The sequence below is a fragment of the Ochotona princeps genome, chromosome 1 (genome assembly GCF_030435755.1).
Source record: "Ochotona princeps isolate mOchPri1 chromosome 1, mOchPri1.hap1, whole genome shotgun sequence".
NCBI classification, from domain to species: domain Eukaryota; kingdom Metazoa; phylum Chordata; class Mammalia; order Lagomorpha; family Ochotonidae; genus Ochotona; species Ochotona princeps.
Genome location: NC_080832.1, coordinates 97,146,016 through 97,172,926, shown reverse-complemented (window position 1 = coordinate 97,172,926; position 26,911 = coordinate 97,146,016). Strand labels below are relative to the sequence as shown.

Below are 26,911 nucleotides of genomic sequence, written 5' to 3'. Positions count from 1 at the left end.
TGGGGGGAACAACTAGCCAACTAAGGAGAGCAATTTTACCAGGGTCACAGAGGAAAGTGATCTATAGTGATGTATGTTTTGTTGTTAAGTATCTCTTGATTCTAAATAAACTGTTAATCATGATTGATGAGACCATGAATTGATCATGCTAATTCCATTTTGAGTTCCATGTCTGTCTAATCCCTTATCCTGTCTCCCACTGCAGGGAACCTCACTCTCGAAAATGGGAACTCTAGGTGCCAAACCCAGACATTCTCAAAGGGGTCAGGTGCACATGCATTATAAGGGAGGATAGGATCACCTGAGAGCAAAGGTTGTATCTGTTGGATTTCTCACCTCCTAGAGCATTGAGTCCATTGATAACCTAACAGCTTCGATATTGAATAAGAAAATGTACTTTTAATATCGGAAAGATATCAGGAAGCTTTCATTATGTCATTCCTCAGAATGGAAGGCATGTCCTGGGCATACCTGAGACTTTCAGAAGTGAATTTCTGCACTGGATTCTTTCACTGACCATATGCCAGATATCATCGGTTAGAATTAGGAAAGTTAAAGCAAATAGTCTGCATTTTCTTTCTCCCTGCAATATTTATTTCAACAAATAGGACAGAGGACATTGGGAATCTGATTTCACATCGGGTCCTAAACAAAAGGAATAAATTTTAATTAAGTATGCTCAGAATGAGTATTTCATTATCACCACAATTTTAACCCATTTAGTAGTTTTTCAATAGCAAGAGTCAGTGTACAGAGGGAATGCACCTTATTGACACATAACTTCAGAAGATGGTTTGTGAACTTCCTTTTTTTCTTTTACATGAAAATCTTCTTTATTTCTTCGAATGTCTTCTCATCCACAGGCGGCTTCTTCTGGCTGCCAGGCTGCAGGAATTTCTTCACGGTGGGGAGGCTGCTGATTCTGGTCTTGAGGACCTGCAGGGCACAGGTCACCTCAAAGAGCACCCTACCCAAACATGGGCATTGCCGAGGAAGTCTGATCCATCTTAAACAAAGAACAACAGGGCCCCCCTAACAGCACTATTACGGAGGCTTGCAAACAAACCCCCAAGTAGAATGAAGATAAAAGAAAATATAGGTCTGTAGCATATTCCACCAACATGTCATTAAGACTTCACGTTCCAGTTATCCCTAAATTCCTCCTTGCACATTAACTCTGTACTTTCTGGGCTCTTTCAGAATATAGTGAAGATCAAAAGATCAACGTGTCAGATACCAAGACTTAGAAGTCCCCAACACTGCTCTCTGTAACATGAAAAATTTTAAAGAATTGATATGGAATGAAAGATACAAGCATTAAAAGCTAACCAAGGGCCAATCACAACCAATACCCACACTAAGAAGTGGTGGAGCAAGGTTTGTAGGATTGGAGAGTGGGGGCAGTCACATACAAGGGCTGACTGTTGGAGACAGAGCTGAGAAAGAGAAATCACATGGAAAGAGACATGCTCAAATAGACACCCTGGGATGGAAGGAATCACAGTGAAATACAGAACAGGGAGTGGAGCACAGAGGAAGAGGGAAGAAGGGAAAGACATGGTGGGCCCTGAGTCTTTCTCTTAAAGGATGATGTTCTAGGATGGTTTCCCTTAACAGTTCCCTTGCTCAACAAGATATTTCATGCAACAAAAGTAAGACCTTGAAGCTTGATTTTGGAATCACAAGGGGAAATGTGCAGAACTGGAAAACGTTAGTCCCAGACTCTCTCCACATTCTGAGATTTCAAGTGGGAGATGTGAGTCCTATCCTCCAGAGGTTAGGAGTAAAATCACCTTCAGAAAAAAACGTATGATAGAGATACATAGATGATAGATAGATAGATAGATAGATAGATAGATAGATAGATAGATAGATAGATCACCTGCAGCAGAGGGAAGCTGGTCATGATGGTGGGGTCAATCTCTTCCATGTGGTACAGAAGTTCAACCATGTGAATGTCAGCCTTGCTCAGCCTACTACCAACCAGGTAATCTTGTCCGTGGCTCTTCAACACCTGAATTAGAGGAATCAGAACATGGTCACAGGCACAATCAGGCTGGGGTTCTACTCTTCTCTGATCTCTTCCAGTCTAACTCTCTCACCTCTGTTGCCTCCCTGTGTGGTATGGAGGTGCAGATCATTCTTCAGGTCTCTGTCTCATGAAGGGCAGTGACAAGGGAACTGTGCATATTCCTTAGTGAAAGTCCAGACTTCCCTTTCACTCTTACTCCCTCCTCCTTGTGGCATCCACAACACTCACCCTCACTTGCACCTTCTCAGTGTACTAAGGGCTTAGCTCCTGCTACGCCACGCCTGCCCCATACCTTGAAGGGTGCAGCCCTGGCATTTTGGGATGCACCTCTTCACTCTGCCCTCTCTCCAATCTCCCATGGATAATAGCTTCTCCTCCATTACAGATCTCTCCCCATAAAGAATATTTCAGACTCCATAGTTTTATCTTTTTCCCACTCTGGCTCTAGGTTCTGAAGTAGATCTGGGTGTAATTTGAATTCATCATCATTTTTCACTAGAGTTACTCATCTGCAGCTTTATTGTCTGTGAATGAAGTGCATTGCTATCTGTAACTGAATTGGCAGTGCTTGAAAACTACAGTGCTTAATTGATGGAGAAGGACGGACGAGTTAACACATAGAAAAAAAGTCAACATAATAGGTTAGTTTTGCTTCTTAGGCAGTTGGTATCTTGTGTTCATTAAACTTTGCTTTTAATCTCTCTAGCCTAGATGTGCCAAAACTTCATAATACATTCTGGCTGGGCTAACCTTACATGCTTATGAAGACATTCTGACAATTTTAAATCACAATGAATAGGAAATTAAAATAACCAAGGTATCATCATTAAAAACAATTAGAAATAATGTTTGGCAAATACCTTGTTAGTCTATGTACACAGAACCACTAGAGTTATTTGATACAAAACCAGATCAGCCCCATGTGCTATGTTGTAATATATTGGTTCACTTACGTCCTGGGGTTTAGATTCCAGAGAGTGTTAGTAATAAACTGTGGCTACTAGAGGCTCATCATCATGTGAGCGTGCCCTAAACCGTTAGTACCAGGAAAGGAGCTGTATTTGAGGATCTGGCTCCTCTTCACTTTTTCATCCCTTCATTCACTGTGTAAGGTCTAATACCAAACAATGAACTAACTTCTGTTTGATGGATGAAGAAAGCATCGATTTCATGCTCTATCCCTTAGGAATTAAACATTTGGTCTTTCATTCATAAATCTCACACCTCTTGCAAAATATTTTTGGGTTTGTGACTTTCATTCAATACGATTTCTTGATACATTCTATTACCCTCAAAGAGATGGCCAGCTGCTCATCTGTCTCCCTACACATGATATTTGCATATTTTGTGATGTTGCTTTTATCACATTGCCTTGACTCAAATAGTTGAGTTTCTACATGGTCTACCCCAACCTCTCACATGATTCAGCAACTTCTACAGTTCAAATTCTAGCAATGCCCTCAAAATCTTATCTAAAGGAGCATTCTACATTGGTTTCCAATAAATTAAATTTTACTGGCAAAATTTAACTTTAGCTTAACTGATACAATTCTTTTTCAAGTGAATTTATATGCTATTTCCTGGGCATTTGTTATAAATTGATATTAAGGGAGGTCCTGGAAATCCAGGTTGCTGTTTTTCTGTTGCCTTTTGTGATCAACTGAATTTCTGAATCCCGATGGCATCCTGTGTTGAGATCCTGACCGCCAAAGGGTTACTGTTGGTAGCTGGTCAGGCTTAGGAACTCTTGGGAATGACATTAGTACCCTTAAAAGAAAGAAGGAAAGAAAGAAGGAAAGGAAGGAAGGAAGGAAGGAAGGAAGGAAGGAAGGGAAATACTGCTAGAGAGCTCAGTGGGTTGGCGCAATGGCTAAATTCTAAACTTGCTTGTGCTGGGATGCCCTATGGGTGTCAATTTGTGTCCCAGCTGCTCCACTTTCCTTCCAGCTCCTTCTTGTGGCCTGGGTAAGTAGTACAGGATGACCCAAAGCCTTTGGACCCCGTACCCACATGGGAGACCCAGAAGAAACTCCTGGCTCCTGGCTCCTAGCTCCTGGCTCCTGGCTCCTGGCTCCAGGTTTCAGATCGGTTCAGCCTCAGCCATTGTGGCCGCTTGGCAAGTGAACCAGCAGATGGAGTATCATTCTCTCTGTCTTTCCTTGTCTCTCTAAATATGTCCTGCCTTTCCAAGAAAAATAAATAAATCTTTTTAAAAGCCTCTAAAGAACTCTTAGCTCTCTACCAGAGGTAAGCCAGAGGTAAGCCATCTGTGAACCAAGAACAGGCATTCATCATGCGTCAAAACTGTCAGTGCCTTGACCTTGCAATTACCTCCAGAACTGGAGAATTAAACATCCGTGGTTGGAGCCATCCAGTCTCCAGCACTTTCAGTACACTAGCCCACCTTGTGAAGATATATTCTTAAAGACTAAGATAACCTCTAAATTCTTAATGCCCTTAAAGGTGAAGCGCTTCCACTCACTTTTTCAAAGGCAGGAAAATAACGGTTTCTTGCTTTATCTTTAATCAGTGCAAGGTTTGCCTCTTTTTCCTCACATGGAAGGAATTGGTGATGAAGAATTAGTTCAGTCAAATCTTCCATGCCTTCTGCATACATATCAATCCTACAAGATAAAAACAGTCATATGCCTCTTATGTTAGAGGTTAGTATTAAAAAAAACTTAACAGAATGATATATAAGTAGGTCCAAAGGAATTCACCTTTTGAGGGGTCTTTCTTATGCTAATCATTATACCACAGGCTTTACTTACACATTCATATTTCTGAGATGACATAAAGAATAAATAAGTATATAAAATGTTTGCTCTGCCTGGGACAAATATGCAATTCCAAATAGTGTCAGTGACTTGTTCAGATCAGTGTCATATGAAAATGTGGCAGAATCATTCCTTATAACCAATGCTACAAGTAGAGGTTTCATCTCTGCTGTGTTATGTCTTATACACAAATATAGCATGGCTCATATGGTTGAAGACCAGCCCTCCAGCTCATTTCGTGTGGGATTGCCTGCCACAATATCTCACATATGCAGTCTTCCTCTCCCATTGGATATGCATTTGATGGTCATTAAATGCCCAGGATTAGAAGTCTGTCTAACTTTCTTTTTTTAAGGTTTATATATTTTTCTTGAAAATGCAAATTTAGAGAGAAGGAGAGACAGAGAGAATGATACTACATCTGCTGGTTTACTCGCCACATGGCCGCAATGGCTGGAGCTGAACCAATCTGAAGCCAGGAGCCAGAAGCTTAATCTGGGTCTCCCACATGGATACAAGGTCCTAAAGCTTTGGGTCATCCTTTACTGTTTTCCCAGTCACAAGTTAGGAGCTGGATAGGAAGTAGAGAAGCCAGAACATGAACTGGTGCCCATATGGGACCAGTTGAAAGGTGAGAATTTAACCATTGAGTCAATGCACCAGACCTCTTCCAATTTTCTAATTATTTATTAATCTGTTATTTGTATATAAAAGGCAGAGATGGAGAACGGAAGAAAAAGGAGAAGAGAGGCACACAAAGGAAGGCATTGTTTCTGCTGGTTCACTGCCAAGATGTCCACACCAGTCTGGGTTAGGTCACAAAAAGGCCCAGAACTCAATTTAGGTCTCTCACATGTATGGCAGAAAACCAGCCTTTTGAGCCTCCAACAGCTCTCTATGTGGATATATATTAAAGGAAGTTGGAAAGAAAAGCAGAGTCAGAATTTGGACCCAGGCATGGTTTTATGTGCTGTGGGGAACCTGAGTATGATCTCACTGCTGAACCAAATGCCTATACCACTCATAAATGTTTTCTCATAAAATGTGACCCATAGTCCTTTGCAGAGCTATAAACATAGAAGTAGAATTGCTGTGCTATTGCTGACATTATGTATGATTTTTAAAGAAATTATACACATTTTAATTCATTCACGCAATATTGTAACAAAAAGGAGATTCCCCAAGCATTGGCAGTGTTCAGCTTGACTTCCTCAGTCCTGTATGAAATTCTTCAAATACCCTCCAGTAACTTGGACTTCCAGCTTCTACTACTATTACCTACTCACTCATCCATGGGATAGGCTGGCATCATGAGTGTCTAGAGATCACTCTGATAATTCCCAGAAAACAAAAATCAGCAATTTTGGATTTTTCCCCTCTGGAAGTAAGGAGAAGGAAAGAGATTCTTAACTTGTAGCAGCTCAGACAACTTGCCCTTCTCACAGCTGTCTACCCCTATAAGTCTCTGCACCTGAAATCATGCTTCCTCCATCCTGCTCACCTCACAGCTCAGCAGTGTCTGGAAGCTTCTGTCTCTGGAATGTGTCCATGAACTGCACTGCGTCTATGGTCACAGTTCCCTGAATCCATCCCACAAATACTCCCCTCATCCTCACAAGACTCTGCTACAGTAGATCTCAGTGTGTGTCCACATCCCCACTGCTGTGGGTCCTGCTCACTCAACAGACCCCATGTCATTACCATGTATTCTGCATAAAATATACCGTACAGGGCTCTCTCCTTTGTGTCTTTCCTGTAGAGGTTGTGTTTGTTGGCAATATAGTTGAGAATGGCTCTGGTCTGCACCAGCTTCATCCCATCCAATCTCAACCATGGGCACTTGCTGAAACATCAATGATCCATCTTTTAAATAAAAAGAAAAAAGAAAGAAAAAACAGATAGTGAAACATTTATGCTTCCCACTCTATCTGAAAGAAAAAAAAGTTTATTGAAGTGACTTAATAAACAAAATCAAAGCTTAAGGATTACCTTATTGCGTTTCAAGTAAAATGACATTTTGTTTGCATTTTGCTGAAATCCTTCTTTTCCTTACTTCTTTTACTTTCTCTCCCCTTTCACACTCTGACCTGGACTTCCAGCTAATGTAGCACCATCACTGTAGTGAAGCTTAATGCACTTTAAGGATATTAGCTTGTCATGTGTATAACAGAAAAGAACTCAGAGACTGCTGGATTTATGTTTCTTCCTGACATCTATGTGTGATTCCCAGATGGGGAATGCAGTGTGAGAATCTGAGCCTAACACACCTCATTCACAGTGCAGAAAGCAGGAGCAAACTAGGTCAATCCCAGTGCAGTGGAGTGATTCGTTCTTCAATGCTCAGACTGTCTAGCTCTTTTTCCTCTTAGACAGAAGCTCAAGAGCCTCACTCCTCACACTTTAACCAATCTCTCTCTCTCTCACACACACCCCTTTCTCCCTGTCTCTCACCATCACCACATTCCACATTATGAACACGTAGAAATTGCACAATATTTAACCATCTACAAGATACTTTCATCAAAGTTATTTAAACGCTTGTTTTTACCATTTCTTAACTTTTCCAAGTCTTCACGGGTGTTCAAAAATTTCTCTTCAAATTGGAAGAAGAAGCAATAAATAGGTCCTTGTTAGTTAATTCTATTAAAGTTGAATGGACCCTATGTAACACATGTTATGATGAAGGTCAAAAACTGCTCATGGCCTTTGGGAATTTTAGATTAAGTCTTTAGAGTAAAGCACACAGGCCACACAGCCCATTGTTGGTCATTTAGATATCGTCTTTCCCTTCCATCCTGACCCACCACTGTCCATGATTAAGCCTAGGTTTGGGAAGATATGTCATGAGAACGAAGGTACTGTTTGTGCTTCTACTTGTGGGTTCTGGGAACTCAGGAAAACATTGTTTTCACATGAGGTCAGACGAGAACCCTGGTGCCCCCAGCATGAGATACAGCATGGGTCAATGGCCACTGAAGATTTTGCAAATACAGAGCCTGTACTCTTATGTTTGTCACCTCAAGCGACAGGAGTCCAGTCACAGGTGAAATGGGTCATGGTTGGAGCATATTTGTACCCCTGGATCTCACAGAGCAACTGGGTACTCTGAGAAGGGGTCCAATTGACTCATACCTACCATCCTTTCCCATTGGGCCAGGGTAAAGAAATAACAGCTCTGGGCTGTGGCCTGAGCCTCCCTCTTCCCCTCAACAGCTCTGAGTATGTCTGTAATCACAAAGCTAAGGACTGAATGATGGCGAAACTTTATGATACATTTACAGAGGGAAACCAACCTGGAATGGCACTACTGGGTTTGTGATTGCTTGTGTGCTGTTTCTTCATAAAACTGAGAAAGGATGAGACTAAAGTCCCACACAGCATGAGGCAAGGATGAAACTGAAGTCCCACACAGCCTGAAGTAATCAAGAAAGACCAATCCCAGGTTCAGGAGAACAGCCTGCTAGGAGGCTGCAGGAAGTGCACTGGAATTTCCCTGCACCAGGAGCCACCCTAGGTGGGCAGTGTGATTGTCCCATAGCTTGGGACAATCACATGCCCTATCAGGATGCCAGTTAGCATCTCAGCCACTCTGCTCCCTATCTAGGCTCCTCCCTGTGCATCTTGGGAATGAGTAAATGTTGGCTCAAGTGTCTGGGCCTCTCATTGGGAGACCCTGTTGGAGTTTCTGGCTTTGCTGGTAGTGGGAATTTGGGAATGAACAGGCAGACAAAAATAATTCGTCCCTCCCTCCTTCCATTCCTCTCTGCTTCCTCCCTCTCTCTCATTCTACCTTTCAAGTACATGAAAACAAATTTAAAAATCACCTCACCACAAAATTCTCCTTTTCTGATCCTGCTTGAGGGACAAAAACTACTGAGGGACTGCAAGACTAGCTGGCCAAGAAAAGCCTCATCTCAGTTCCCACCATCTGGCTGAGGCCATGTTTTTTTGTTGTGGTGGTGGTTTTGTTTTGTTTTGTTTAAGTGGCATCTCTAGAGATCAGCTCTCAGCACACACTAACACATTTGTCAGCCTTTCTGTTAAGAATGACTTTTCCCAGTGGTGTTCCACACTAATCCTCTACCTGAGATGCTGGCATCTCATATGGGCACCAGTTTGAGTCTCAGCTGCTCCATTTATGGTCCAGCTCTCTGCTGATGGCCTGGAAAGGCAGTGTAGGTCCAAGTCCTTGGGCTCCTGCACATGCATAGGAAACTTAGAAGAAACTTCAGGCTTCCAGTGTCAGATCAACTCAGCTCTGGCTGTTGTGGCCATTTGAGGAATGAACTAGCAGATAGAAAACCTCTCTGTAATTCTGACTTTCAAGAAATATAAATAAATATAAATAAATTCCCCTCCCCCAATTTTTTTAAGTATGACTTTGGGTTTTCAGATGCTCCACCTCTCCTTCTAGTCGCCTGTTTACTTGTCTGCACCCTCAGAGTTGTGCAGACAGGCCAAAGGCAAGGACCCTGCCATTTTTGTGTGCTGTGCATTCCCACAAACTATCTGCCATAGAACATGGCACTTACTAAGTACTCAGCAAAACAACTGCTAAATGAACAAAGTTCATCAGTAACAAGCCACCCAGAGCATCCTCCAGGCAGGATCCCCTCACAGTCAGTGCCTTTTTTTATATTTTATCTTTTATTGCCATTTTCTATCTTTCATAGCATATTCACTGTGTACTTTCTCTGTTTGGATATGTTTAGATACATAAGTTCATACTGCTATGTTCCGATTGCTTACATGATTCAGTCCAGTAGATCCTGTGTAGATTTGTACACAGGCGACCATACAGCAGCTCAAGTTTGTCATGTCTGTGCAAGTTTGTCATATCTCAGTCTAGGTGGTGCACATTACTGTGTTCCCTATATGAAAAATATCCCTGTCAATAAGAGATAGATGGTAATATTTTACCCCTAAATATTCAATGTATTGTCTAAATTGTAAGATCTGTTTAACATTATATCATATCCAAAGTGTTAATAATTATCTAATGTCATCAATTAAGCAGTGTTCTTTACAGTTTCTGTAAAATATGACATAAATCATTTCTTAAAGTTTAAAATTCAAATACACATAAAATCCATAAATATTAATAGTAGTATCTTAAATTTACGTAAATACATTTGCTCCCTGATGAAAAGAAATATTAATAGTTCACTGAATCAAATCTGTTAATCCCTTTGTAATTATCAACACTACTTTAATAGGTTATTCAGTGAGAAAAATCTCCTAGCTTATGTGAGAAAAGCATCTGATGCAGTCAATTTTAGATTCAACTGAAGATAACCTCGTGCAAAACTTACCTCTACTCCAGCTGCTGCCAAGAGCCAACGCGCAGACTCCATCTTGCCCCATACATTGAAGTAATAAATTTTGGGTTTCCCAGTCATGATAGTTAATTCTCTGAGTATATCTAAACAAGGATGAATAAAACCATGGAATAAAAGAATGTATTTTTATAATGTAAGGTAAGTTAGCACTAGTAATAGGCAAAGAATTATCTTCCTTCTTTAATTCATTGTTTACATTTAATAAAAATAAGAGAGAGAGAGAGAGAGAGAGAGAGATTGGTCTTCCATTCACTAATCCATTCTCCAAATGCTTGCAAGAGTCAGGACTGAGCCAGGTCAAAGCCAGAAACTGGCAATTAAATTCCATTTCCCCACTAACATGACCGGAACTTAACAACTTGAGCCATCACCTGCTGCCACCCAAGTTGAGCATCAAAAAGAAGACGGTATCAGGCACAGAGCATGGACTTCAACATGGGTTCTTTGATGAGGGATGTGGGTATCCCAATGGCTTCTTAACCATTGTTAACCATTGTTAACCATTGTTCTAAATACCTTCCCTAGTATCTATCTTCTTTGGGCCAGGGTTGGAGAAATTCCTGAAAGATGTCCTTGGATCAAATTGTGGCCAATCAACAGCTATCCTCACGATGACCAGATCAGTCTCTAGTTCCCATTGGCTGCAACATTACTGTTCTTGGCAGGCTAATACATGACAATCTGTGGTAATGGTGCTGTATGGGAGTTAGTGGGAGGAGGAAGAACTAGGTGACTGAGAGTGATTGGAAATCCACTAATGCTCTAATTTAGTCACTTTTGATACATTACATGTTTATTACATGATGTTAATAAAACTCTCCTTCAGAGAGGTCACATGCAAGGGACACAGGGACACAATGGATACCAGTGTTGAATTGCATGTAGAATAGAAAGAGAACATGTGTGGAGCCCATCACAGTGTAGACATGGATGGTGTTCTTGAACCAGAGGCCATTACTGAAGGGGAGAATGAGAGGTGAAGCGAAGTCATTCTTAAAGATGTTTTTTTATTAATTTTATTGGAAAGGCAAATATACAGAGAAAAAGAGGGACAGAGAGAAAGATGTTCCATCTGCCGATTCACTCCCCAAGTGGCCGCAACAGCCAGAGCTAAGCCAATCTGAAGCCAGGAGCCAGGAGCTTCCTCCGGGTCTCCTGCTTGAGTGCACGGTCCAAAGATTTTGGGCCATCCTCCACTGCTTTCCCAGGCTACAAGCAGGGAGTTGGATGGAAAGTGGAATATGAACTGGCACCCATATCAGAACCCAGTGCATGCAAGGCAAGGATTTAGCCGCTAGGATATCGTGCTGGGCCTGAAGCAAAGTCACTCTTCAACTCCATGGCTATGAGGCTGGTATGATCAAAAGCAGAAATAAGGCCCTAAACCGACTTAACTTGCAATTCAAAATCCCAAATCTTCTCACCAACAGAGGATCGTCATTCCTTTCTTCTTTTGGATTCTGTATTGTAACCTCTTTCAAGTTTGAAAAAAAACTTTTAATTGAACAGATGAGTATTTACTTTTAATTGAACAGATGCTGTGTGTATGGATGTGCGCACCTGTGCATATTTGTTTTGTCATTGTCAATAGTAAGACACATACTGACTGAGTCTCTCAAAGGAAATTTGATGCCCTTATTTTATCTGAAGAAGCTTGCGAAGCAGAGTATAGCAAAGGACCAGAGATTATAATATAGTAGCTCATCAAATTACATAACCAATTCTGTCTGGAGGTATAAATAAAACCATATAGGAATCACTACCTGGGTATTGTTCAAGGGTAGACCAGAAAAACCCTGGGCCTGAAATCAGAAAAAGGAGTTTGCACTGATCAAGCCTGACGCAGGGTGTGGCAGGGCAGCTGCTCTCTGAATAGTAAGGCTCTATGTAAGCACAAAATTGAAGACTGTTTCCCAGAGTTCCTGTGATGGAAAAATTTCACTCCCTTGATGTTGAAGTTGAAGAAGGAATACAGGTATATGACTCAGAGTAAATTGAGTTTCCCTGTTAACCCAGCAAATCTATGTCATGACACTTGTCAAAATATTAGACCTTAGAAACCTCGTAAGTGGATGGGCAGGAAAGTTACTTACCAGAAAGTATGTTATCATAAATATCACAGAAGATTCAATTTGATTTCCCTTTATAACGTAATCTTCAGTGCTGGAACTCAACCCTAGGCACTCCAATATGAAATATGGATGTTTCAGTGGCGTTTTTTAGTGCTGCCTGTATCAGCTGCTCCACATTTTGAAAATGTGGAATTTACTTAAACTTTAAACATTTTAATATTAAAATTCAAGTCACACATGCTTGTTCAGAAATAAATCTGCTTGGAAAGACCAACACAAGTATATTTTTCATTCTAAACTCAGCATCAACAACAGTTTTTAAGAAAAATCTTGAGGGGCCCAGCGGTGTGGCCTAGTGGCTAAAGTCCTCACCTTGAACGTCCTGGGATCCCATATAGGTGCTGGTTCTAATCCCAGCAGCTCCACTTCCCATCCCGCTTGTGGCCCGGGAATACAGTCGAGAATGGCCCAAAGCCTTGGGACCCTGCACCCACTTGGGAGACCCAGGCAAGCTCCGGGCTCCTGGTTTCAGATCGGCACTTGGGGAATGAATCATCGGACAGAAGATCTTTCTCTCTGCCTCTCCTCCTCCATGTTTATCTTACTTTGCAATAAAAACAAAATAAATCTTTAAAAACACAGAATAATCTTGGAGTCAAATTTGTGGCGTAGTGAGTTAAAGTCCTTATGATCCTGCTGATGTCCCCGTCATGCAATGTATGGTGGACCACATGGCAGGGCTGTTGAAACCCACATGCTTCATCTTAGATCAGCCCTGACTGCTGCAGGCATTTAGGGAGTTAACCAGAAGTTGGAAAATTTCTCTACCTACTCTATTTCTGTTGTCAAGGTCAGAGCATGTGGTTTGACCCTATATTGTTTTATTTGCACCCCAGACACAACTGGTTGTGTAATTTGACTGGGAGACTCATTACATCTACAGCTCTCCCTCCAGCTAGGATCTCACATTCACCACCTGATGAAAGTGACCACTCCTCTCCAACAACCTGTTCCTTACATTGGAGTGCAGACATGGATCCATACAATCACGGATCTTGCCACAATTCCCTGTTTCTACTGTACATGAGAACTGCATTCCTTTTCAAGTGTCACAAATTTCCTAAACAACTGTCATTCACCAATTTCTGTGTATCAAACAATTACAAAGATTGATAAGGAACAAGAAACCAGTCTCACCTGGCTCCTGTGTAAAGGTCTTGTCAACAGTACAGGCTTTCAGACACCTGACATAGCAATGTGCCTTGCAGTGACTTTGCTCTATGGGTTCCTGGAAATTCCAATACAGAAATAATGGAGCCTTATCAAAGCAAATTAAATCAAGGTGAGAAAACTGTCAGAGTAAGAGAAACCAACACCCTGCCCCTTGTGTCCAGGTAACTCCTACTTGCCAGGGTAGGTTCTCAATCTATAGTAACAGCCTCTAAGTGTTTACCTTCCTCCCCTTCAAATTAGGATCACATCCTGTCTTCATCCAGACAGCTCTCCATGAAACATCTTACACTGTTTTGCTATCACCATCTCAACATCTTCTTTCCTGTGAATTCTCAGACACTGAAACCTAAATTGTCAGAGAATTTTATACTCACAATATGTTCTTTTTAAGAGTTTCTTTTTTCAAAATATTGCCAATTTTCTTTGGATATTCTAATCTTATTAATATGTGTGTTCCAATCAGGCATTAGTATAAAATTTAAGAGTAGTTTTGTGTTCCAGTGGTCATCCACTGCTCTCCTCAATTGTTCTGAGTCTCAGTCTATAAGACCAAGAGTCCAGTGAGTCTGGAGAACATTTGTAAATATCTAGAAATATTTTTAAAACATTTATCTATTAATTTATTTGAAAAGCAGCGTTATAGGGCAGAGGGGCACAGATAGAGAGATATTTATCTTCCATTCTATGGCTCACCTCCAAATGACAACAATGACCAGGACTCAGCTGAACTGAATTCAGGAACCAGGAATTCGCTCTGGGTCTTCTGTGTAAGCGGCAAGGACCCAGGTATTTGGCTGCCTTTCACCGTCTCTCTAGGCACATTAATAGGAAGCTGAGTCAGAAATTGAATAGCTAAGACACGAACCGGTGCCCACAGGAATGTCAGCACCACAGGTAATAGCTTCACACACTGTCCACACACTAACCCCCTGGAGATACTTTTGTTGTCATAACCTGGGGCTGAGAAAGATATAGTGCTATACCATTAGATGGAGAGAACCCAAGGAAGTATCTAAACATCCTATGATTGGCAGGTCAGAGAATGAACCAATCAGAAAGATAGTAGCACCAAGTTTAAGAAACCCTGCCTTAGCCATTCTCTAGATTTGCCTGGAGTTGTTTGAATCACAGAGATCATGACTTGTTATTCAAATAATTAGGAATTAAACCAGAATTAAGTCTAGTTCATCTGAAATTTAAACTAATTTAATCCTGTTTGAATTTTAACTTTTTTGTCTTTCCAGTCTGAGTACTCTTACAGAATTCTAATTCACAGTAATTACATGTTGACTTCTTCAGAGAAAGCAATCTTAGCATTTCCCTTGCTCTGGACAAATTCACAGTTGTCTAAAAGGCTACTAGCATGTTTTCTCCTCATGGTGTCAAGGTTCTCATGCTATGACTGCCTGATGCTCTTGCTGTATCAATTTTATAGATTTTACATTTTTTACATTTCTGCAAAGATGTATTCAACAGAAACAGGATAATCACTTCTTGAACCATCATCAAACCACATCAGAAAGATGTGAAGTGAGCATAAAATGACTTTTTGTTGTGTTAAGAACATATTTTGAGTGCTTTACCAGAGAGGAAAATGTGAGGAAACATAGGAAGATTTTAAGGTCAGTACTCACCTTATAAAAGGTTGTCTCCTTCTTGACCCAAAACCTTAATGCTACTTCCTTGTATGTCAATCAGTTATTCATTCATTTCAATAACTCATTTCCTCTAAAACCAGTAGATCAAGTTAGATTAAAGCCACTCCCACAGAGTTCATAGATACAGTTTCTGTGTTTCTACTGGACTAGAAGCAAAATGCCAAGTCATGCTCCCATTGAGACAGAAGTGATTAATACCTTTTTTTTGAAAGGCTGACAACAAAAGCTTAGACTGAAATATCAAATGGTCTACTCCTTTTGCCAGTTAGGAATTGCTTTTTGAAAAAAAAAAAGAAAAACTTATTTTGAGTTTTCACAAATTGGATAAATGGATAAAAGAGGAAGATAAAAAATATGCCACCAGAAGACAGCTTGAGAGGTGTTAGTCTGTAAAGGGTTGCTGGCCCCATGTTGGAATATTAATCATGCTTGCTTGCCACAAAAAGAACAGTCACTCAGTCACAAGGGATTTCAACCAAGTAATAAATTGTCAGTATAACTTTGTCCCTAAAAGTGCATGGTAAATGGTTACAGTAAAAACTATTTTATATTCCTCTGATGTGCTCTGTTTTTATCTGTTAAATCTAGCAATGTGACTTCCTTTGTCTTCCTGCCTCAGTCACTTTGGCCTTCCTAGCTTTTTAGCTCTTTGCTGTGATTAGAATATTTTACTTGCATGTCTCATTATGTTTTTCTGTATTTTCAAATGTCCCCTTGTTTTTATGTATTTTTTTATATTCATTTATTCATTAATTACATTGCATTACATGACACAATTTCATAGGTACTGGGATTCCCCCCCCCTTCACCCCAAACCCTTCCCCCATCATGAATTCCTTCACCTTGATGCATAACCACAGCTCAAGTTCCGTTGAGATTCCCTAATTAAAAGTTTACACCATACAGAGTCCAGCATCCCACTTGACCAGTTCAAGTTTAACGGCCTCTTAGGGAGGCCCTCTCAGGTTTGTAGGCAGAGCCAGCAGAGCATCACCTCGATCAATTAGAAGCTCCAACATATCATCAGCAACAGTCTAGGTATGATGAGGCTGGTGCAGAGTCCACTGATTGACATAGTCCATCTTAGGGTTTCCCCTTGTCCAGTTTTCTGCTGGAAGCATAAAGCTGAGGTGGTTGATTCATCTACTCCATTTTCCATCTTTTCTTGGTTAATGCTTTGATTCCTCCATTTTGTTCAGGGGGAATCCCCCTAAAAAAAAAAAACTTTGAGGCATTCCCAGTCCAGGCTCCTACATGTACTACTAGTAAGCACAGTGCTCGCCACCGTCCATCACTCCGATCACCTGATGGTTTTAACCCCTGGGTTGGTTCTCTTCTGAGCCCTGACCTCTATTGGAACCAATGAGTATCGCATCTCTCCCCCGCTCTGCCCGTCACACTCTCGTCCCTCACCTAAACCAGTGGGAGGAGTGCTGGTTGGGTGTTGCATTCCCTACTAGCACAGGCCATTTCACCTTGACATTTTGTGTTTTGTACTGTTTTTTTTGTTTTTTTGTTTTTTTTTTTTAATCGCAACCAAACCCGGCCAGGCCCCCACACAGTTTCAGCACTTGGGCTTGCCAGTGGTTGACGTGAACCGACTCAGCCTGGTCTGCCCCAACCCGAGCCAAGTGTATGCCAGTGGGTCACATTCCAAAGCCTCTTCTGGGTTATTTACCTCCATGCTTCCTGCGTTTATTTGTAGAGTCAGCTTCCTGTCAGAGGAACTGTTCAGGTTCCTCCCTCCGACTCCTTCCTGGTGTCGGCTTCACGCATTCCAGCAGGTCCTTCTGCCAGCTCCGCTCTTCAATCCATTCTGGTTCCTGCTGTTGAGAGTTTCAGCCCAGCCACGGCTCGTCCATACCCACGTATATCTCATATATGGCTCAGGTGGGGTTGAGGCCTAGCCGAGCCTGTCCAACATCTATCCTGGTCCTCCGGAGCACCAAACTGTGCTGTGGTCTAATCCGGCATGGTGCGTCAAAGCCGAATTGATATTTGTGCCAAGGGATTACAACTGTGACCCGACCAGAACTCAGCCTCCCTCCAGTTCCTGTGCCCCTTAGTGGTAGGCTCCACGCAGCCACTGCCTACCCCACGCTCTCCAACCAGGCCTGTTGCCAGCCAGTGTTAAGTATGCCAGAGGTTGCTCTGGTCAGCCCAGAGCGCCCTATAGACTGTCATGCCTCCTGCATAGACTCCACCAGCCCTTCTAAACCGTCCAATGGGGTCAGAGATTCAGGGGATTGGTCAGCGCATGCCTCACACATTCTAGCCCCGAGTATGGTTTTTGAATGCCAGTCAATGTCATAGTCCTGCCTTCTGTGACCCCTCTGCTGATCCCTCATCCTATCAGGTAATGGGGCATCCTGCTGGACAAGCCCGGAATTTTGCCTTTTAAGTGAGCTGATGTTGGCGATCGGCACTATAAAGTGACCACAGGTTCTTCAGAGGAAGATTAAATGCCTTTGGAAAGCTTAAGGACTAATACATACTGTCAGAGTACTGTGGGTTCAGCACGGAGCATCTCATGCAGCATATCAGAGAAACCAAATTCCAGAACTTCCTGGCCGAGTGGCCAGCAGGCGAAGCCTGGCGCCAAATGGCGCACTGGCCGCCCGAGAGCCTCGCACCCCATGTACGCACGTACGTGGTGGAAAGCTTGGCTGTGTTAAGCTGGAATCGTGGCAGGGACCCGAGCACCCAGGCCGCCATGCGGCCCGGGCCAAGCCACTTGGGCCCCGCCTGGATCCTGCTAGCTCCTCCCCTACTCCAGCCCATGGCATGGCGTGCTCAGAGGCGTTCCCAATCCGCTTCTCACGGTCCTAGGACAACCTTCCCACCCCAAAAGGAGGCCATCAAACCAGGACCCCGGCAAATCGGAAAGCTGCCCTAGAGCCTCGCACCCCATGTACGCACGTACGTGGTGGAAAGCTTGGCTGTGTTAGGCTGGAATTGTGGTAGGGAGCCGAGCACCCGGGCCGCCATGCGGCCCGGGGCCAAGCCGTTTGGGCCCCGCCTGGATCCTCTTGCTTTTATGTATTTCATATTAGTTCTCTCCACAGACTGAGCTCCCACGAGTAGTTGTCATCTTGTGTGAGTCTTATCCACCACAGTTTGAGTACAACCTGAAAATAGCAGAACTCTATGTAACTCAAACTGGAATAGAAAGTTTCTCAATTAAACAACATACCTCCAAAGTAGACATTAATTTACATCAATAATTGACAATGATCTTTCTTCATTAGGCCAGAGCGTGCTCCATTAGGATAATCAGCTGAAAGATGGGTCCATGTCCAAATGTCTTAATAAGACCTCATTTGAGAAAAGAATCTTTTCATATCTTATTTACTTAGGAAAATTACGTTAAGATCATCCTGGATTAGCAGTGAAGGTGGTATACCAAATAACAAAGAGAAGAAACAAATAAGCCAAAGCAAGAAGGCAGAGACAGAAGTGAGTGTAATGTAGTGATGGCCTTAGAAGCCTTGGAAGACAAAAGCAACCAAATGCCAGGAGAGACTGGCAAAGATCCTCCCCAAGAGCTACTTGTAGAGAGGGGGTCCCCTGACCCCTTCCCCATTGATCTTTTGGCTTTGTACAATGACAGGATCTAGCTCTGCTTCCTGGTCACCCAGTCCAGAGCAATCTATGATAAGAGCAACTTGAGATGCATGAATAAATGCATGATACAGAATAGCACAGTGACTACAGAGTCAGGCAGAGTGTGCAGGTTGTGTGTGGGACTCCAGTGCCGTCATGCTTGTCCCTGGGTGATGGATGTGTGCATGGAGTTGTGTTTGATGTTATTATCGATCTGTGATGAGGCACTGAGGGGCACATTTGTCATGACACACTGCAGAACTCTCAGGACAGTGAAGGAGACACAGCAACCTGCAATTGTTATTAAAGGTTTTGTGGAGCTCTGTGGAGGCACAGAGGAGACATCGAGGCTTCTTGGGAGCTTTTTGATTGTAACACAAGCTCTAACAGATCCCATAGGAGTTCTGTGTTGACAGGAGATCCACTACTTACACTAGTGCAGAGTGGCATTTACAACTGTGTGCCCATGTGCAAATGGGACACCTTCCCATCCAGGGTGACAGGTGGAAGCCAAAATGATGCAGTCTTTTCAGCAAAGAATATCAGAATCATCAAGCTGTGCTTTGAGCACAGTTCACTGATTCCACCCCCTGTGAGATCTCACTCTGAAAAGCCACCAGTTGCCAGAGCCTCTGCTGGAGTAGAAACCCGGTGACTTCGAGGCTGACATCTGGCAGACATCTGGAGCCTCTGAACAACATCTTGGAGGGATGTATTGTCCCAGACCACCCAGACAATGTCTGCCCTTGACCTGTGGTGTTTGAGTCACCGCTAGAACTCCCATCTCTGTAATTTTAAATTTTTCGTCTCTTTTTTCTTTTTTTTTCTATTACCTTTTTTTAATTGTTATTTCATTGCATTATGTGGCACATTTTTTTATGCACTGGAATTCCCCCCGCCCCTCCCCAAACCCTTCCCCCCCACGGTGGATTGCTCCACCTTGCTGCATTTCCATAGTTCAAATTCAGTTGAGATTCTTTCATTGGAGCTTTTGACCAATCATAAAGGCCAGCATCTTATTGTCCTGGTAAGTTCAATGGCTTCTTGGTGAGACCCTCTCTGGTCCGAAGACAGAGCCAGCAGAGTATCATCCCAGTCAATTAAAAGCTCCAACATACCATCAGCAAAAATTTACATCATTATGGAATTAATTGACATAGTAATGAGTAACCAATAAGGTAAAAGTAAATGAGAGTTCTTAACCACTTTCTGTGACCATCTCATTGATATTTCGATTTTAGTTTATACACAACATATAACATCCATAACATAATACGTTATACATAACATCGTGTTATCTTAAATTAAGGCAAACATGTGGTATTTAACCTTTTGGGATTGGCTCATTTCCCTTAGTATTATGGTTTCCAGTTTGGCCCATTTGGCCACAAAGAACTGCATTTTGTTTTTTTTAATAGCTGAGTAGTATTCCATGGAGTATGAACCATAGCTTTCTTATCCAATCCTCTGTTGATGGGCATTTTGGCTGCTTCCATGTATGTACAATTACTGATTGTGCTGCTATGAACATAGGAGTGCATGTTGGTTTCTCATAAAACAAGTGTTCTGGATATATTCCTAGGAGTGCTATTGCTGGATCATACGGTATGTTGAATTTGAGTTGTTTGAATGTTCTCCATACTGATTTCCATAGAGGCTGTACCAGCCTGCAGCCCCACCAGCAGTGGAGTAGGGTTCCCTTTTCCCCACAACCTCGCCAACAAGTGTTGTTGGTGCTTTTATTCATGTGGGCCAGTCTTACTGGCGTTAGGTGGTACCTCATTGATGTTTTAATTTGGATTTCCCTTATTGCCAGGGAACTTGAGCATTTTTTCATATGTTTATTTGCCATTTGGGTTTGTTCTTTTGTGAAGTGTTTGCCCATTTCCCGTGCCCATTTCTTGAGTGGCTTGTTTGTTTTGACATTTTGGTTTCGTAGCTCTTTGTATATTCTGGAGATTAGCCCTCTATCACCTATGTCGTGCGCGAAGATCTTCTCCCATTCTGTGGGTTGCCTTTTTACTTTGTTGATTGTTTCTCTAGCTGTACAGAAGCTTCTTAGTTTGATGAGGTCCCAATTGTTTATTTTGGTCTCGATTTCTACTGCTTTTGGAGTCTTTTTTAGGACGTGAGGGCCTACCCCTAAGTGTTGCAGTGTGTTTCCAACATTTTCTTCCAAAAGTTTGAAGGTTTCTGGATGTAGGTTTAGATCTGTTATCCATTTAGATCTGATCTTAGTGTATGGTGAGAGATGTGGATCTATCTTTTTGTTTCTGCAGGCTATTAACCAGTTGTCCCAACAGCATTTATTGAACAGACCTTCCCATTTGCCTGGGTTGTCGTTTGTCTTTTTGTCAAGGATTATTTGGCTGTACCTGTTTGGGTTCCCTTCTGGTGTTTCTATTCTGCTCCATTGATCTTCTTCTCTATTTTTGTGCCAGTACCAGGCTGTTTTGATAACCACTGCCCTATAGTATGTCCAGAGGTCCGGAACTGTGATTCCCCCTGCTAACTTCCTGTCCTTGAGAATGGTTCTAGCTGTCCGTGGTTTTTTGTGTTTTCAGATGAACCTTTGAATCATTGTTTTTAGATTTGTGAAGAATGTTTTGGGCAATTTGATTGGGATTGCGTTGAATGTATATGTTGCTTTTTGCAGTATAGACATTTTAATGATATTGATTTTACCTATCCAGGAGCATGGGATGTTACTCCATCTTTTGAGGTCTTGTTCAATTTCTTTTTTAAGCAGTTTGTAGCTTTCTTCAAATAGGTCTCCTACATTTTTGGTTAGATTTATTCCTAGATATTTCATATTTTTCTCTGTTATTTTGAATGGTATCTTTTTTTTTAATTATTTATTATTTAACTTCAGTAATTACATTGTATTATGTGACACAGTTACATAGATACTTGGGTTCTCCCCACCCCTCCCCAAACCCTCCCACCATGGTGGATTCCTCCACCTTGTTGTATAACCACAGCTCAAGTTCAGTTGAGATTTCCCCATTGCAAGCATATACCAAACATAGAGTCCAGCATCTTGTTGTCCCGTCAAGTTCAACGGCTTCTTAGGTATACCCTCTCTGGTCTGAAGACAGAGCCAGCAGAGTATCATCCCAGTCAATTGAAAGCTCCAACATACCATCAGCAAAAATTTACATCATTATGGAATTAATTGACATAGTAACGAGTAACCAATATGTTAAAAGTAAATGCGAGTTCCCAGCCACCTTCTGTGACCACCTCACCTATACTTCAATTTTAGTTTATACACAACATATAACATTCAAAACATAACATGTTATACATAACATCATATCATCTTAAATTAAGGCAAACATGTGGTATTTAACCTTTTGGGATTGGCTCATTTCCCTTAGCATTATGGTTTCCAGTTTGGCCCATTTGGCCACAAAGAACTGCATTTTCTGGTTAGGTCTTTTTCCATCTTGGGGCTATTTGCATACACTATGGCTGTTGATTTTTGTTCATTAATTTTGTACCCTGCCACTCTTCCAAACTCTCGTATAAGATCTAGCAGTCTCTGTATTGAGTCTCTTGGGTCTTCCATGTAAAGAATCATGTCATCTGCGTATCGTGAAAGCTTGACTTCTTCGTTTCCCATTTGGATTCCTTTGATTTCTTTTTCTTCTCTTATGGCCTCAGCGAGTACCTCTAGAACTATGTTGAACAGCAGCGGAGAAAGCGGACATCCTTATCTTGTGAAGATTTCAGTGGGAAGGGTTCCAGTTTTTCTCCATTCAGTATGATGCTGGCGTAGGGTTTTTCATATATTGCCTTGATTATGTTGTGGATTTTTCCATCTATGCCTACCTTGGTTAGGGTTTTGAGTAGGAAGTGGTGTTGGATTTTGTCAAAAGCTTTTTCTGCGTCTATTGATACTATCATGTGGTTCTTGTTTTGCAATGTTTGGATGTGGTGTATCACATTTATGGATTTCCGAATGTTGAACCATCCCTGCATTCCAGGGATGATTCCTACTTGATCTGGATGAATGATCTGTCGGATGATTTTTTGAATTCTGTTGGCTAGGATTTTGTTGAGAATCTTAGCGTAGATGTTCATCAGAGAAATAGGTCTGTAGTTTTCCTTCTCAGTTGGTTCTCTGTCTCATTTTGGGATTAAGGTAATGTTGGCTGCATAGAATGAGTTTGGAAGAGTTGCTTCTTTTTCTATTGTTTTGAAGAGTTTGTAGAGGATTGGGGTCAGTTCTGTTCGGAATGTTTTGTAGAATTCTGCAGTGAAGCCGTCTGGGCCTGGGCTTTTCTTTGTTGGGAGGTCTTTAATCACTGTTTCAATCTCTGCTTCAGTTATGGGTTTGTTCGGGTCGTTTGTTGCCTCTGGGCTAAGTTTTGGCAGGTGGTAGAAGTCTAAGAACTTTTCCATTTCTTGGTGGTCTTCTGATTTGTTGGAATACAGTGCTTTGTAGTAATTTCTGATTATGTTCTTAATGGTTGCAGTGTCTGTTGTTATGTTGCCTTTTTCTTCTTTGATGCTGTTAATTCTTGCTTTCTCTTGTTTTTTCTTTGTCAGTCGGGCCAGTGGGGTGTCTATCTTGTTTATCTTCTCAAAAAACCAGCTTTTTGATTCATTGATTTTGTGTATCGTTTTTTAAATTTCTATCTGATTAATTTCCTCCCTTGTTTTGATGATTTCTTGTTTCCTATTGTGTGTGGGGCTCTTCTGCTGTTGTTTTTCCAATTCCTGGAGGTGTGTGCTTAGTTCCTGAATTTGGCGCCTCTCTTGGGCCTTGACATGAGCTCCAATTACGATGAGTTTATCCCGCAGCACTGCTTTGGCAGTGTCCCACAAATTTTGGAATGTTGTGTCAGAGTTTTCATTGGTTTCCATAAATTTTTTGATCTCATCTTTAATTTCTTCTCTGATCCATTGTTCATTTAATAGCATATTGTTCAGCCTCCAAGAGTTTCTGTATTTTCTGGGGCATTTTGAATTGCTGATTTCCAATTTCATTCCATGGTGGTCTGAGAGGGTACATGGTATGATTCCTATCTTTTTGAAGTTATTTAGGTTTGCTTTGTGTCCTATCATGTGGTCGATCCTGGAGAAGGTGCCATGTACTGCTGAAAAAATGCATAATCTGTGGCCTTGGGGTAAAAAGTTCTATAAATGTCTACCAAGTCCAGTTGTTCCATTGTTTGTACGAGCTCTGTTGTTTCTTTGTTGAGTTTTTGTTTTGTTGATCTATTGTTGTTAGTGGGGTGTTAAGATCACCCACTATTATTGTGTGCATATCAATGTCTTCTCTTAAGTCTGTAAGTAATTGCTTCACATAGCTAGGCGCGTTGGAATTAGGTGCATATATATTCACAATGGTGATTACTTCCTGATGTATCAGTCCCCTCACCAATATATAGCGACCTTCCCTGTCTTTTTTGATGTCTGTCAGCTTGAAGTCTATATCATCTGAAATTAGAATAGCTACCCCAGCCTTTTTTTCTCGTCCATTGGCATGAAATATCTTTTTCCATCCCTTTACTTTCAGTTTCTTAGAGGCTTTTTTGGTTAGATGTGTCTCTTGTAGGCAACAGATTGATGGGTTCTGTTTCAGGATCCAGTCTGTTAATCTGTGTCTTTTGACTGGTGGATTTAGGCCATTTGTGTTTAGAGATAATACTGAGAGAAATTGATTTTGAGCTGCCATGAGTGTGTGTAAGTGTGCAAGTGTGTATTTGCGACTATTAGAATCTCTGCCTGGTTGACTATCCTCTTATGGATATTAGTGGGGAGGTCTTCCCATTTGCCATCTTTGATTTTGGTTTTCATTTTTTCTCTCTGGGTTTAACACCTTCCTGAGGAGGTTGTCTAGGGCCGGTTTCATGCTAGTGTATTCTTCTAGTTTCTATTTGCTGTTGAAATATTTAATTTCACTCTCAAATACAAATGAGAGTTTTGCCAGGTACATTATTCTCGGTTGGCAGTTGTTTTGTTTCAGGATTTGAAAGGTTTTACCCCACTCTCTTCTTGCCTGGAGTGTTTCTTCTGAGAGATCTGCTGTGATTCTGATTTGCCTTCCTCTGAAAGTAATCTTGTCCTTTTTTCTTACTTGTCTTAGAATTGTTTCTTTGTATTCGCTTGAAGGCAGTTTGAGGACCACATGTCTGGGTGAGGATAGCTTTGGGTCGAATCTATTGGGGGTTCTCTGACCTTCCTGGATTTGTGCTGGATTTATATTTCCGGTGTTCTGGAAGTTCTCCTGTATTATCTCACTGAACACCCGTTGCAAGCCTATCTCCTTTTCCACTCCTTCGGGAAGGCCTATTATTCTAATATTTGATTTTTTGAGGTTGTCTTTCATTTCCTGTATGGACCTATTGGCTTTCTCCAACTGTTTGATGAACTGCTGCCTTTCACTCTGAATGTCTTCCAATTCTGATATTCTGTCCTCTGCTGTGTTCATTCTGTTGGTTAGGCTTTCAATTTTGTGTTCTATATCGAGGATTCCCTTTTTGACCTGATTTATTTCTGCAATGACATGGTTTTCGAATTCCTTGGACTCTTCCCAGCGCTTCTCGCTGTCTCTGATGAATCTCATCACTAGTTTCTTAAATTCCTTCTTTGGTAATTCCTCTATGTCATCATCTTGCATCTCAGGTATTGAGATTAGTTTTTGGTTGTTTTGGGGGGAAATGCTTGATCTTTCTTCTGAGTCATTACCTTTTCTGATACTTCTCCTCATTGTGTTGTTGTTTCTTGCCATTTTGGGATTTTAGCCTCTGACTTGCTTGTCCGGAGCCGTTGCCCCGGTGCTGTAGCTTATAGGAAGTGTGACCCAGCAACTGCTGTATGGAGTGTTGGCCTAAGTATAGCTAAGCACAGCAGGGGGTTCCAGCTGCTTGTTGTTCGGAGTTTGCGGACCACAGCCCCATGCTGGGTCAGGAGACTCTATGTCCCAGCCCTAGTGCCAGGCCTTCCCCCTGCATCTCCCACTCAAAGTCGTTGCCCCACTGGAAGACACACTGCTTCACACCTCCGTCTGGGTTGGTTGACTTTGCTGAGCTGTGCTTTGCCTCTTGGGCTCAGGGCCTCTGGGCCACCTCAGGCCACAGGTCTACAGAGCCGGTCCCACCTCTTGGGCTCGGGGCGGGAGTCCCGTGTAGCTGGGGCCTCTGCGCCCCCTCAGGCCACAGGTCCACATAGTCTCGTCTTGCCTCTTGGGCTCCAGGCGGGAGCTGGGGCTGTGGCCGCGTGTAGTAGGGGCCTCTGCGCCACCTCAGGCCACAGGTCCGCTGGGAGAACTTGCCCCGCGGTTCTGCAGAACCGACTTTGCTGCTTCGGGGTCTCCTGCTGAGCTGAGCACTGCAGTGGATCTGTTCAAGTTCACAGTCCTGCCCTGCCCCCTTTACAAGGCTTTTCTTTCTCTGTTTTTTTTTTTTTTTTTTTTTTGCACTTTCTCAAAGGTATTCCGCCTTTGGGAGCAGAGCCGGGGGAGTCATGTAGCTGTGCTCCCACCAGCCTGCACCTCTGTCCAGGGAGGCTCTGCCAAGTGTTGCCCCGTTCCTAATGCTCAGGGTGAGCCCAGCAGCAGTTTCCACTGGAGACTCTTGCAGTTAGTCAACCTTTCAGAGCTGAGTTGGGGATTACTGTAACCCGGACCCAGAGCGCAGTTCCAGTCTCCTCTGCACTCTCTCAAAGTTGCTGACCTGCTGGGAGGCAAGTTTCTGGGCAACCCCCCTGCTTATCTTCGTGGGATGATGCCCCCTTTGTTCAATCCAGTAGCCTCCTTTAGGGTCTCCTGCACTCCAGTGGTCTGTGCCCCTGTGGGTGTGGACGCCTGTATTTCCAAACGCCTTTGTCCTCCCAGGAACGGCTGAGATTCCGCTGCCTTCACCCTGTCTGGGATCGCGACTCACCAAAATTCTCACTGCATGCTGTCTCCTCTTTTTTCCTTTTTATGGTTGTCTCTCCACGCTGTGTATATCTTCTTACTTCAGCGAACTCCAGTGACCTTCCTACACCTATCCCCTCAATTCTGTGTCTCCTGGTTTGTTTCTCTGCTGGATCGGTTCCCCTCTGTCCCCACACTGCCCTACACCAGCTCTCTATGGTCAGCCATCTTCCTCGGTCTCCTCTCACATAGCTTCTTGACATTAAATAAGAACACACATTTTATGATCAGTGGTAAGATGTTTCTTCAAGAAAGATTTTATTGTGC

At 42.4% G+C, this 26,911-nt stretch overlaps 1 protein-coding gene and 1 pseudogene across 1 annotated transcript in view; both read right to left on the bottom strand.

Annotated features, from left to right (window-relative positions):
• LOC101531866 (glutathione S-transferase alpha I) overlaps positions 1-26,911 on the bottom strand; it is a 175,638-nt gene that overhangs the window by 54,570 nt on the left and 94,157 nt on the right. The window lies entirely within an intron of this gene.
• On the bottom strand, positions 809-10,208 carry LOC101531714 (glutathione S-transferase A1-like; annotated as a pseudogene).